A 13,945-nucleotide genomic window follows, 5' to 3' on the forward strand; every position below is an offset into this window, starting at 1 on the left:
GGTTTGAGGTCCTTTTTGGAGTTGATTTCCAGTTTTATTCCATTGGGGTCTGAAAGAGTGCTTGATATAATTTCAATTTTCTGAAATTTGTAGAGGCTCATTTTGTGGCCTATCATATGGTCTCTCTTGGAGAAGCGTCCATGCACTATTGAATAGAACATGTGTTCTTCAGTTATTAGATGGACTGTTCTGTATGTATCTGTTAAGTCCATTTGTTCCAAGGTATAGTTTAAATCCATCGTTTCTTTGTTGACTTTCTGTCTTGATGACCTCTCTAGTGCTGTCAGTGGAGTACTGAAGTCCCCCACTATTATTGTATTGCTCTCTGTCTCATTTCTTAGGTCTACTAGAAATTGTTTTATAAATTTGGGAGCTCTGGTGTTAGGTGTATATATGTTTAGGATTGTGATATTTTCCTGTTGAATGAGGCCTTTTACCATTATATAATGTTCTCTTTGTCTCTTTTAACTGCTGTTGCTTTAAAGTTAGTTTCGTTTGATATAAGAATAGCTAGCCCTGCTCACTTTTGGTGTCCATTTGCATGAAATGCCTTTTTCCACCCCTTTACTTTAAGTTTATGTGAGTCCTAATGTGTTAGGTGAGTCTCTTGAAGGCAGCAGATAGTTGTTTGGTGAATTATTATTCATTCTGCTGTTCTGTATCTTTTAAGTGGAGCATTTAGGTCATTTACATTCAATGTTAGTATTGAGATGTGAAGTACCATTCCATTTGTTGTGCTGTTTGTTGCCTGTATACCTTGGGTTTTTTTGTGTTTGTTTGTTTTTGATTTTTAAATTGTATTTTTGTTTTATAGGTTCTGTGAGATTTATGCTTTAAAGAGATTCTGTTTTGATGTGTCCAGGATTTGAAAATTTAGAGCTCCTCTTAGCAGTTCTAGTACTGGTGGCTTGGTAGTGGCATATTCTCTCAGTATTTGTTTGTCTGGAAAGGACTGTATCTTTCCTTCATATATGATGCCTAGTTTTTCTGGATACAAAATTCTTGGTGGATAATTGTTTTGTTTGAGGAGGCTGGAGATAGGGCCCCAATCCCTTCTAACTTATAGGGTTTCTGCTGAGAAATCTGCTGTTGATCTGACAGGTTTTCCTTTATAGGTTACCTGGTGCTTTTGTCTCACAGCTCTTAAAATTCTTTTCTTTGTCTTAACTTTAGATAACCTGATGACAACGTGCCTAGGTGATAATCTTTTTGCAATGAATTTCCCGGGTTTTCTTTGTGCTTCTTGTATTTGGATGTCTAGGTCTCTAGCAAAGCCAGAAAGTTTTCCTTGATTATTCCCCCAAATATATTTTCCAAACTTTTAGATTTCTCTTCTTCCTCTGGAACACCAATTATTCTTAGGTTTGGTCATTTAACAGAATCACAGACTTCTTGGAGGCTTTGTTCATATTTTCTTATTTTTCTTTGTCTTTTTTGGATTGGGTTAATTTGAAGATCTCATCTTCAAGCTCTGAATTCCTTTCTTCTACTTGTTCAATTCTATTGCTGAGACTTTCTGGAGCAGTTTGCATTTCTATAAGTGTATCCAATGTTTCCTGAAGTTTCGATTGTTTTTTTCCGTAAGCTGTCTATTTCCTTGAATATTTCTCCCTTCACTTCCTGTATTGTTTTTTGGATTTACTTGCACTGGGTTTGCCTTTCTCTGGTGCCTCCCTGATTAGCTTGATAACTAAACTTGTGAATTCTTTTTCAGGTAAATCAGGGATTTCTTCTTGGTTTGAAGAGTTCTTTTTCATAGTTCTTATTAAAAAGTCTCCTGAAAATTAAAAAGCTCCTAGAAATATATGTGTTTTGAAAATACTAATGCACAAAAAAAGAAAGGCAACTAATATATACTCCTGGAGAGCTCAAGTACCAGACTATTGGCCCATTCTCATAATATTTGTCAGGTGCTATATTCCAGAGTAACAGAAGTAATAGTCTATATATAGATACATAAGAGAAATTTATCATGGAAATTGGTTCCCATCATTATGGAAATCAAGAAGTCCTCCCATCTGCCATCCACAAACTGGAGAACCAGGAAAGCTGGTGGTGTAATTCAGTCCAAGTTCAAACCTTGAGAACCAGTAGCTCTGATGTCTAAGGACATGAAAAGATGGATATCTCAGCTCAAGGAGACAGATAATTTACCCTTCCTCTGCCGTTTTGTTCTGTTCAGGCCTTCAACAGATTGGGTAGTGCCTGACCACATGGGTGAGGGCTGATCTTTACTCAGTTTACTGATTCAAACGCTCATCTCTTCTGGAAACACCCTCATGAACACACCCAGAAATAGTGTTTTAGCAGCTATCTAGTCAAGCTGATACATAAAATTAACTATGACAACTGCTTTTCATGAAATATAGATTTTAAATCTTAAGTAATCTATAATGTCGATATTATTGTTATTATTTCCATTTCATTAATGAGAATATTAAGACTCACTGAGGTCAAATATCTTTCCCAAAATCAGAGATCTAAAAATTGTGTATTATAGAATTCATCCCTTGTACAAAATCTGAGTTTTTTGTATTCATGAAGTTGCTTTTTTACTTGCATTAAAAAGTGCACAGCCTTTTTTTGGAATTAAACAGAAAAAAAAAAAAAAAAAAAAAAAAACACCAAGAATAACTATGTACTCCCAGTTTCTGACAACACTAGGTTAAATATATTTATTGATTCAAAATATTGCAAAATGCAAGTCAAATGAGGTATATGTGAAAATAATCCTTCATCAATTTTAAGAATTTATTCTTGGCCGGGCGCGGTGGCTCAAGCCTGTAATCCCAGCACTTTGGGAGGCCGAGACGGGCGGATCACGAGGTCAGGAGATCGAGACCATCCTGACTAACACGGTGAAACCCCGTCTCTAATAAAAAATACAAAAAAAAAAACTAGCCAGGCGAGGTGGCGGGTGCCTGTAGTCCCAGCTACTCGGGAGGCTGAGGCAGGAGAATGGCGTGAACCCGGGAGGCGGAGCTTGCAGTGAGCCGAGATCTGGCCATTGCACTCCAGCCTGGGTGACACAGCAAGACTCCGTCTCAAAAAAAAAAAAAAAAAAAAAAGAATTTATTCTTATAAAAAGGAAAAAACCCCCTTTTCCAAAATTTAATTACTTCCTTTAAGTCATACTGGATTTTTTTTCTTTAGCTTTCTCTATTCACTCAGTAAAATGTTATTAGATTGATTATCATTCAAACAAATAAGCCTACGTCTTTCCATTAACTTGCCAACATGTAAAAAGGCTAGGAGATTGATTTACTCCTGGAATTAATTTAAAGGAAATTTTTCTAGATCTAGTGTAACTTTTGATTTTTTTAGTCTCTCTGTCAAGCCAATAACTTCAGTTTTGTTTTCCTGACCTTGAAATTCCCCCTGCCCCAACCAGCTTTGGTGACATGAACTAGATACAGTTCTATTAGGTGTTTGTTTTAGCCAGAAAGTTCTTGAGGTAAAGGCAAAGCAGAAGATATAATCACAAAAAATTGCTCAACTGTTGTTAGACTTTGCTTTCTACAGCATTTAGAAAAATAGAACAAATACAGAAAAGTCAAAAGTAAAGTCTCTCAATGTAAGTGTGATTGTTCAAAGAGCAATAGTAAATATATACATTTCAGAGGTATATATGGACAGAAAGAGAGAGAAAGATAGAAGAAAGGTGGGGAGGGAAGAAGGAAGAGAGAGAGAGAATGGGAGAGAGAGAGAGAGAAAGAGATATAGGTCGAGAAGAAAATGAAGACCTATGTCCTAGAAGCTGAATTTGATTTCTTTATTTGTAGAAGTGCCCACTACCTTTATTTCTAATTTATGTGCTGGGACACTACAGCATAAAACTGTGTGTGTGCTTGCAAATAGACTACTTCAGCAACATAATGTCACATAGGTATTTCATTTCATTCGTGAGTATAAAAAATCTTATTCATTGCAGTGGTAACACAGATGTTAGAAGACTCCATCAAAAAATGGCTTCTTTCAGGCCAGGTGTGGTGGCTCATGCCTGTAATCCCAGAACTTTGGGAAGCTGAGGCGGGCAGATCACAAGGTCAGGAGATCGAGACCATCCTGGCTAACACGGTGAAATCCCATCTCTACTAAAAAAAAAACAAAAACAAAAAATTAGCTAGGCGTGGTGGCAGGGACCTGTAGTCCCAGCTACTTGGGAGACTGAGGGAGGAGAATGGGGTGAACCCGGGAGGTGGAGGTTGCAGTGAGCAGAGATCGCGCCACTGCACTCCAGCGTGGCGACAGAGCCAGACTCTGTCTCAAAAAAAAAAAAAAAAAAGGCTTCTTTCAAAATGTGAAAACATTAACTCCACCAATTTACTCAACTCTTAACAAGATCAAATCATGGCAATATCCAACTCAGAAGGCATTTGTTTATTATTGTTATTTAAAATGTCTGGCATTGCAGAAAAAATAAAGGATTTGTGAAAAGAGTGATAAAAACAACAATTCACTGGGAACCTACTATGTGCTGGAATTTTACAAACACTGTCCTTAAATACAAGAATTCTGCAATGAAGGGGTTATTTTACTTAGAGAATTTAAGCCACTTTTCAACGTCTTTATAGTAAGTTCCTAAGGGAGGATATGAGGTTCTTTTGTTTGGCTTAACAGACTTTGCTTCTGTGCCCCCTATATTGAGCTACTCCACCTGAAATAAAATGGTATCAGTATGAAATCATATACATATCTAATCTTGTATATATAAAATAAAATGCTGTATGTTTAAACCTCGTCCAGATCTATATCTATACACACACTTTCTCATACCCATACCTGTACCTATTCATATACTATCTCTTTCTCTCTGTGTCTTTATCTTTATCTGTGAATTAATTCTATTTTAACATATAAAATAATTTAAAAATGAAGGCATCATATGAACAAATAAAGTACACTCCGAACTGAGTAGAAGGTGTAACTGGTCAAGAAGGAAAACGATTCAGAGTGCATTCATCTGAACTTTACTCAGAGGTACTTATAAGTGCATGTAAACTATCAGATAATTGAAGAGTTTAGAAATAAGCAAAATGGGACAGAATTTACCAGATGTCTAACAGGCCAATCTGACAACACAGAACATAATTTGGACAAATTTAGAAATCTAATGTACAACATGAGGACTAAAGTTAATAAAATTATATTGTATTAGGAACTGTTCAATAGATTTTAGCTGCTCTTGTCACAAACAAGTAACTACGTAAAATGATAGACATGTGGATCTGCTTCACTATAGCAACCGTTTTACTATCTCTACGTATCCTATAACATCAGGTTGTAAACCTAAATATGCAAAATAAAGTTAATCTTTTAAAAAAGGACTAAGTAAGGTTAGGTTAGGAATTTCTCACTATTCTGAATTACATGCAGGCTAGAGAGATGGAGATCCTAGTATTTTTAAATGAGTTCACATGTACTAATTCAATGGAATTATACTGGTGTGGAATCTTGAGAGTGCTCAAAAATGTGATTGCTGAGCAATTTTCAGTGGTTTTATTATTAAGAAATTCTGGAGAATGGGAATTGGCAAACTGGAGATAAGCAAGTATCATTTTGAGTTTTGAAAAAAGGAAGAAATATTTTTCACAGTAGAGACTGACAAGCTTTATTTACCTCTTGCAAGACAAGAATGAACTAGAGGAGAGTGGTTTCACACCTCTATAAGAGGAAATGATGGTCGTTAGGTCCCAGAATGGACTCACTGAGATCAAAGCATGAGAGAATAATGCATTTCATTTTTGAATGGCATTGAGTTTCTGGGAAAACAGACCAATGGGATGACATTTCATTCACCGAGTTGCCTGATTACTTTACATCTGCCCTGCCTGCAGATATGCAATATCCCACCCCATTCCTTACTCTTTCTTGATGACTGTATATATATATTTTTTCACTGAGAACATAAAAGCTATCAGAGGGAACTTTTGTGTGTTCCGCCACCTGAATTTTCCTCTTTCTGCATCTGTGCCTACATGTCTGCCTTTCCTCCTGTCCTGGAGGTGAAGTGTCCTGCTGCAGTGTAAGGCTAGCCCCTCTCCTGTGCTCCCATGCCCTTTAGTTTATTCAAAGTCATCACAGTAGCGAGTATTGCATCTTTCTCCTATGATAAAAACTTCTTTTCTATTGGATCATATCTGTCAACACACAGATATGTTATAGTATTTTCCATCTTTAAAAACAGATAAAACCCCAAAACAAACAAATGAAACCAAACCTAAACAAATAAAACCTTCCTTTATTTGTCAATCTACTTCCAGTGATTACTTCACTTCTCTGATTCCCTTTCATTGAACACTCCTTGAAAGAGTTACTCGTATTTTCTGACTCTCCTTCCCCCTTCATGTTTTTCCTTAAATCCACTTGTTTCAAGTTTCGTTAGCTTCAGTCCAATGAAACTGCTCTTGAAAGAAGTTTTGACTTAATTCACCTGGGGTGGGCCCTGGGCCTTGTTATTTTTTATAAGCTGTCCAACTGATTATAAAGTGTGTGCAAGCTGAGAACTGCTCTAAACCTTCCAAGTAAGGATGAGGTCCCTTAGTGTGCTTACTCCATCAAAGAGCTGGATGCACACCTCTGAGACCTTACCTAGATATCTAGTTACCTCGATCATCATGTACCAAAAAAGACTGATTCGTGAATGTTCTGAAACATAGCTATTGCATAAGACCCGGTACATGTTTATTTCCTTTTGTTGGTGCTTGGGTGCATTTATCAACTGATAATCAGAAAGACTATGGAACTTAAGCAAATAATAATAGCAACTTTATTTTGCCTTGTGTGAAGCTTCTTCTCCTAAGCAATTTAAAATAGTTTACATCTTTGTAGGACAATTCTCGAAAAGTTGTATTCTTGAATTGAAATATTTGCCCAGGCTGCTAAAAATTCATAGGTGTCCTTAAGCTGAGAGTTCTTTTGCTTGTGTGCAGAAAAACCTTTGAGGAGTTAAGTGTTATGTGTTGAAAATGTTAATAGTGGGTGAATTTTCTATCCATCAATCTCTGGGTTTGTCATCTACTTCTACAGTGCTTATCGCCCTATCATCTATTTGCTACATATTTTCTCAAGATATGCAGTTCATACTTTTCTCCATACTTATGGCACATAATGATTTTTGATGTTTATTTGTTCCTATTTCTCTTCTGAGGGAGAGTAAGATAATATCAGTGCACAGTAATGGAAAGAAAGAGAGAAAGAGTTGACTTTTCAACATTCCGTAAAAACTTTGAAGATCAAATCAGCAGTTGAATAATCTGAGAACTAGCGGCAATCACAGGAGTGAGAAGAGATCAGAAGTGATACGAAACTGGGTTTTCAGTCCTAGGTTGGCCACTAATTAGCCATACGACCTTGAATGAACCTCTAACTGTTCCAGGCCTCAATTCCTTTAACCCTAAAGGAGTCTAACTTTTGTTATGCCAAAATGCTTGGGATTGTATAACGCTTTTTATAGCTATACCTGTGAAAACTGTAATCTATCCTTGAATGAGGATTTTATTCTTTAATAAAAAATGAGAATAGTGAACGTCATAATAGCTGTGAATAAGCCCTGTTTTAGTGAGTGCTAAAATAAATTAATTTGGTAATTTTTCTTTATGAAAATTACCAGAGAAATTAGATCTGTCTTTAAGCACAAACATGAGAGTCAAAAGAACAGTAAATGCAATTTCAGCTTCATTCATCTCCTTTCAGAGACTGGAGACAAACTTGGACCTCTTCCAAAAGACCAAAGTAAACACAGAGGAAATTTTGGAAGATTGAAGCAGAGCCAGAATAAACTAGGATTTCTAATGTTTAAGTTGAATATTGCAAAGGGATCAGAAAATGGTTCAAAGAGAAACATTTAGATCTGAAAACCAGGCCAAGTTGCTTTAATTAATAATTTTCAGAATTAAGAAATTAAGTTGTGTCAATATCAATCTGTATGATGACTACTAAGGATATACAGAAGGGACATTTTGACTAATAACTTTTTCCTCCCATAGCACCATTGCCTATTTCAACTAAGTGAATAAAAAATTCAAATGAACTCCATGTAACTGCTTAGTATATGAATATAAAGACTGAAGTTAAAACAACTTTATAGTTGTTTTGGTTTTGTCTTTGAGTATAAGTGAAATAGAAACAAGTGTACCTTTAATAGAATTTCAGAAAAGACCATAAGTTGTAGCAAATACACTCAAAGCAATTAAAAAGAGGTAATGACCAATGAGGTCAACATACCATTAAAATAGGTCTTAATGTCTGGTGTTTCATTGGTCCAACAGAGAAAAAGAAAAAAGGATCAGTGATATCATCCATTCTATAGCAGAGTTCTGAAAGAACCAGCCCTCACTTTTAGAATGAAAAGTGAGCCGTATTATTCAGGTTAGCTTTATTACTTGTTTCTGGACAGATTTACTTAGAGTCATTTCACATTCACAACAATGAGTCTTCTACTTTGTAAAGTCTGATCAATTGACTAATGATACAATATTATGGAAAGAATGAGTGAGTTGTTCCAAATTTTAGAGAACTGCAGATGGATGAAGTACTGCACTTGGATATCTCACCTGATACTAATGTGATTAATAAGGATTGTTTTTTCTCTTGATTTTAAGAAAAATGACAGAAACTCTTGGATGAATAATATCCTAAATAGCAGTAGAAAACACCTCTGATTTTAATGCTTTAGAATGTTTGGGGGATTCTGTAGGGACTCTGGCACCAATAAATATCACAATGTGATTTGAATTCTGGAGTTACTAAACAGGAACAGAACTACTTTCAAATCTATTATTCATCTAGAGAGACACTAATCAGATAACTGAAGGGGTGAAAATTTATAAGATATTACAGCTGTTATTTAAAAAAATTATTTAATACAAGGTTTTAGCTAGATATTTGTTTATAATTATTTATAATAACCATGGTAAGATATTTCACAAAAGAGTTACCCTTCAGTGGAATGTGTTCTATTTTACAGAAGTAAATATAAACCTCATTCGTTTATTCAATAAATATTTACTGAGTGCCTACGATGGCACGGTACTTTGCTAGATGACGAGAATTTTTCTTCCTATTTTTGCTAAGTATAAAACTTATATTTTACTTTTCATACTCTCCATTAAATGCTTTTTAATACTCTCCATTTAATACTCTCCATTTAATACTCTCCATTAAATGCTTATGTTAGGATAAAAATGGAACACATGAGGAGGTTTTTTTTCAAGATAGGTTTTAATTTTTGTAACTTGTACTTTGAACAATGTATTGGATCATCAGTTTTGTTTGGGGTTCCCTAGAATTCTGGCAGACTCACCTGTTCCACTGACTTCATAGGCAGCATTGCTTATGTGGACACGGAAGTGTCAGAGTTTTGCAAGGGTCACTTGGAAGTGACTTTCCTCTTCCATAGTAACATTAGAGCTCATATCATGTACTAAGTAAGGATGTTCATTAGTAATTGAAAAATAAAGTGGGGAGTACAAAAAGTATTTGGAGCAAAGCAATGTTCACGAATTTGTTTGCCTCATATAGTTGTACCTGTACGATTGTCAGTGTTGACATTTTGGAATCACACAACTAGAAACTTGGCCCTAAGAAAAACACAAAACTCCACTGCTGGATAGGGCCATAGCAAATCCACTCCAATATTTGGTCTCTTTTAGTAGCTGAGAATATACAGTTAAAGGTGCTTCAAATCACAAGGCATTGAAATTTGTAGTAACACATATCTGTGTTTGAATTCAGATTTTACCACTCGCCAGTTGTAGGACCTTGGGCAAGGTGCTTAACCTCTGTAAACCAAGAAAATAGTGGTAAAAGGGGTATGATAATCTCAACTTCATATAATTATTGAGGACTAAATGGAATACCGATTGACAAAGTATTTATCACAGGCTTCATCTGTGGCCTTAAAATGTATTGATCGAATTCCATCTTCATAGTATGTATTCATGAATGTAACTACCAAATATTTGTTTAGCGCCTTTATATACTAGAGTCTTTGTCATGTGTTGGAGGTATAAAGTTGAGCACCTTCTGGTGGGAGGGAGAAGAGATAATCAATAGCTATGAAAGAATGTACATATACAGGAGTTATACTGAACTTCACTGAATGTATATTTCATGTAGCAGGAAGTTTCCTTTATGGGAAGGAAAGTATTTTCTGTTATTAAAAAAAAAAAAAAAAAAACAAAACTTCTCGGGGCCAGGCGTGGTGGCTCATGCCTCTAATCCCAGCATTTTGGGAGGCCGAGGTGGGTGGATCACCTGAGGTCAGGAGTTCGAGACCAGTCTGACCAAGATGGTGAAACCCCATCTCTACTAAAAATACAAAAATTTAGCTGGGCGTGGTGGCAGGTGTCTGTAATCCCAGCTACTCAGGAGGCTCTGGCAGGAGAATTGCTTGAACCTGGGAGGCGGAGGTTGCAGTGAGCTGAGATTGCGCCATTGCACTCCATCCTGAGTGACAGAGGGAGATTTCTTCTCAAAAAAAAAAAAAAAAAAAAAAAGAAAAAGGAAACAAAAAAAGAAAAGAAACCCAAAAAACTTCTTTTGGTAAAGCCATGAAAATATTTGTTTTACATTATAATACCTACGAAGATGAGAGCAGAGAGATTAAAAACAAAGCTCTGAAATTAGATTGCCTGGAGTTCAGTTTTGGCTGAATGTGATTAATAAGAATCATTTTTTCTCTTGATTTTAAGAAAAATCACTAGCTATGTAACCTCAGACTATTTACCTTTCTCTGTCTCTGTTTCCTCAATTGAGAAAAGGAGATAATATATTATCTGTGATGTAGTTGGATATTTGTCCCTTCCCAAATCTCGTGTTGAAATGTAATCCCCGTTGTTGGAGGTGGGGCCTAGTGGGAGATCACTGGGTCATGAGGGCAGATCCCTCATTCATGGCTTGATGCTGTCCTCATGATGGTGAGCAGGGTCTCATGAGATCTGGTCATTTAGAAATGTGTGGTCCCTGCCCCCCACTCTCTCTTTTTCTCCTGCTCTGCCATGTGAGATGCCTGCTCCCCCTTTGCCTTCTGCCATGACTAGTAGCCTTGTGAAGCCTCACTAGAAGCCAAGGAGATGCTGGTGCCGTGTTTCTTGTACAGCCTGTAGACCATGAGCCAATGAAACCTCTTTTCTTTATCAATTATCCAGTGTCAGGTATTTCTTAACGGCAGTGCAATAACGGCCTAACACAACCTGTTACTTGAGATTGTTGTCAGGTCTAAATATTAAAATAAACATAAAATCCTTAGAGCACGTTCTAGCACATAATGAACATTCAGTAAGTGTTGATTGTTACAAGCATTATACATTACAAACTATATATAAAGACTATTTGTGTGTGTGTTTATGTGTGTCTGTGTGTGTGCACGTGCGTGCATGTGTTAGGGCTTAGAACTACAAAGTACTATATCAGTCAAAATAATATTAGCATTCTGTATTCCATTCATTTGTCTTTACCAGTTTTAATAATATAACCGATAACTATATTCAGTAATACTGCGTTTAGTCATAGGAATAACAGTGTCAGGTATAAATGGCACAATTAAAAACACTACAGGAGCTAAGTTGCTCAGAAAGTTTTAATGCAAATGTTCCTATCTAAGAGTTTTGCAAAATGAGAATAAAATGAGGATATCTTATTTTATTCCCTGGTGGGAATTTATTCACATCAAATATACTATATTCTGCACGTGAACAACTTCTGCTGAGACTCCCTGCCTCATCATCCAAGCCTTTCAGAGAAGAAAATTGATGGACATTGATTTCATTTTAAAGGAGTCAATAAATTATTGTGTAAAAGGAGAGGTATGTCATGTGATTCTCAGAGATATTTTGGAATATATCTAGTTTAAGAGAACTAATATTAACATACACTTGGAGTTAAGATTAAAAATCATTGTCAAATGATATTTCTATTACATCCAAAACTGTTTTATAATGACATTCATTCAACCTATTTCAGGACTATGAAATTAATTCACTCACTCATTTATTGAAAAATTGTGTGTTAAGCACTCCTGATACATTAAGCACTGTACTAGGCACTGGAATACAAAGACTGATTATCTTTCACTGACCTCAGGGGCTTACAGTCTAATAGGGGAGAAAGGGAAATAAAGTAACTTTTAAGCAATAGATACTATGTTAGATTCATACAGTGGGATTTAGAGGACAGAAAGGAGGTTTTTAATTAAGACCAGGGTGAGTGTCACCAAGGGCTTCCAAGAGTTGAGTCTTGAAATGCTGGCTGAGTAGGTGTGGGTGTGTATGTTTGGCACCCTGGTATGGGGTGAGTAGTGAGGGAAGGCACAGTTTATCTAGACAAAGAGAACGACTTGAGTGCAGGGACAAAGGTATTAACAGCAAGTGTTCCCTGTGGATGGAGCACAGGGATCAACGAATTTACAGAAAACTAGGAGTTGCGTGGGAGGGGACACTGGACTATGGGATCTTGGGTTAGGAGTAGGGATGGGAATGTCCCTTGCTCATGGAGCACAGTGTTCAGAGCACAGAGGGTGGTTAGGGAGACCATACTTTGGAGAAAGCAATAAATGAAATGGACACAGGGAACATCACACACCAGGGCCTGTCGTGGGGTGAGGAGAGCAGGGAGGGATAGCATTCGGAGATACACCTAATGTAAATGACGAGTTAATTGGTGCAGCACACCAACATGGCACATATATACATATGAAGCAAACCTCCACGTTATACACACGTACCCTAGAACTTAAAGTATAATAATAATTAAAAAAAAAAAAGAGTGAGCGTGTAGCAGTTGCTGATGTTTGGATATTCTCGTTTCTCTTTGCAGCTCTCTGTGCCCTGTTGCAATTAAAAATTCAGTTAATACAGTAAAAAAAAAAACAAAAAAAAAAAGAGAAAAGTTAGCAGATCAGATGTCTGAGAAGGGAGTCAGGTAGCATTCAGATCACAGGCAGGGACTAAGAAGAAATCAGGGACCTGTGATGAGAACAGAGGCTCAAAGCTGCAACCGACCCACGGGGTGTGATATGGAGCTTGGAGGAAATTCCTGAGCAGCCGGAACATCGTGGCAGCAGATTTTTATAGGGCACTTGCAGCCTCCTGAATGGGCGGAAAGGGAGCTGTTAAGGGCACTGATCTGGCTCAGGCAGAGGGCCTTGAACTACACTGACGAGTTTGAACTGTATTCTGAAAGCTTTGGGGAGTCATTGCAGGGTTTTAAGCAGGGCAATGGTGTGATCAGATTTGCGTTTTAAAAAGATCTTGTTGACTGCTGTGTACAGATGGATTGGACGTTTGTTACACTGAAGGCACAGAGATCTGGTAGGAGGGTTTCTGCAGAGGAAAGAGGAAGGGAGGCTGGTCTAAGGTGCTGCGCTGGAAATGGAGTGGGGAGAAGATGTTCTAGGAAGATGTGGAAAGTGGAATGAAGACTCATGAAGAGGAAGAGAAGAGGAGAAAGAGCAGAGACTTTGTGTCATCTAATTTGTCTGAATGAGGGACCTCGTGCCTAGTATAGATGTCTGCCATTCCCTCCCAGGGGAGGTGCAGGGGAGGAGAAAAGCTGATTTCAAACGTAGAAGTGTTGAATTTGAGGGTCCTGCTGAAAAGCTAGGTGGGGACAATCTGAAATCTGTTGCAAAGAGGTCTAAAACTTAAAAAAAAAAAGATCTGAGTTAAGGGTAAAGATATGGAATCCATTATTGTTTAGATGGTGATTGAAACTGATGGATTTGGATGAAGTGTGTAGAGTGAAAAGGGGAGAGTCTTGGTAGACACTGACATTTAGAAGAGAATGGAGGAAAAGAATTCATAACATTGACATATGATGGCCAGAAAGGGAGAAGGGAAATGGAGAGCCAGGAGCGATAGGGAAACTAAGTGAGAAAATAATCTCCGGACAAAGGAAGAGTTGCAGAAGAGTCAAGCACGATAAGGGAACTATATACACATGCAGG

This window comes from Macaca thibetana, chromosome 1 (assembly GCF_024542745.1).
Source record: "Macaca thibetana thibetana isolate TM-01 chromosome 1, ASM2454274v1, whole genome shotgun sequence".
NCBI classification, from domain to species: domain Eukaryota; kingdom Metazoa; phylum Chordata; class Mammalia; order Primates; family Cercopithecidae; genus Macaca; species Macaca thibetana.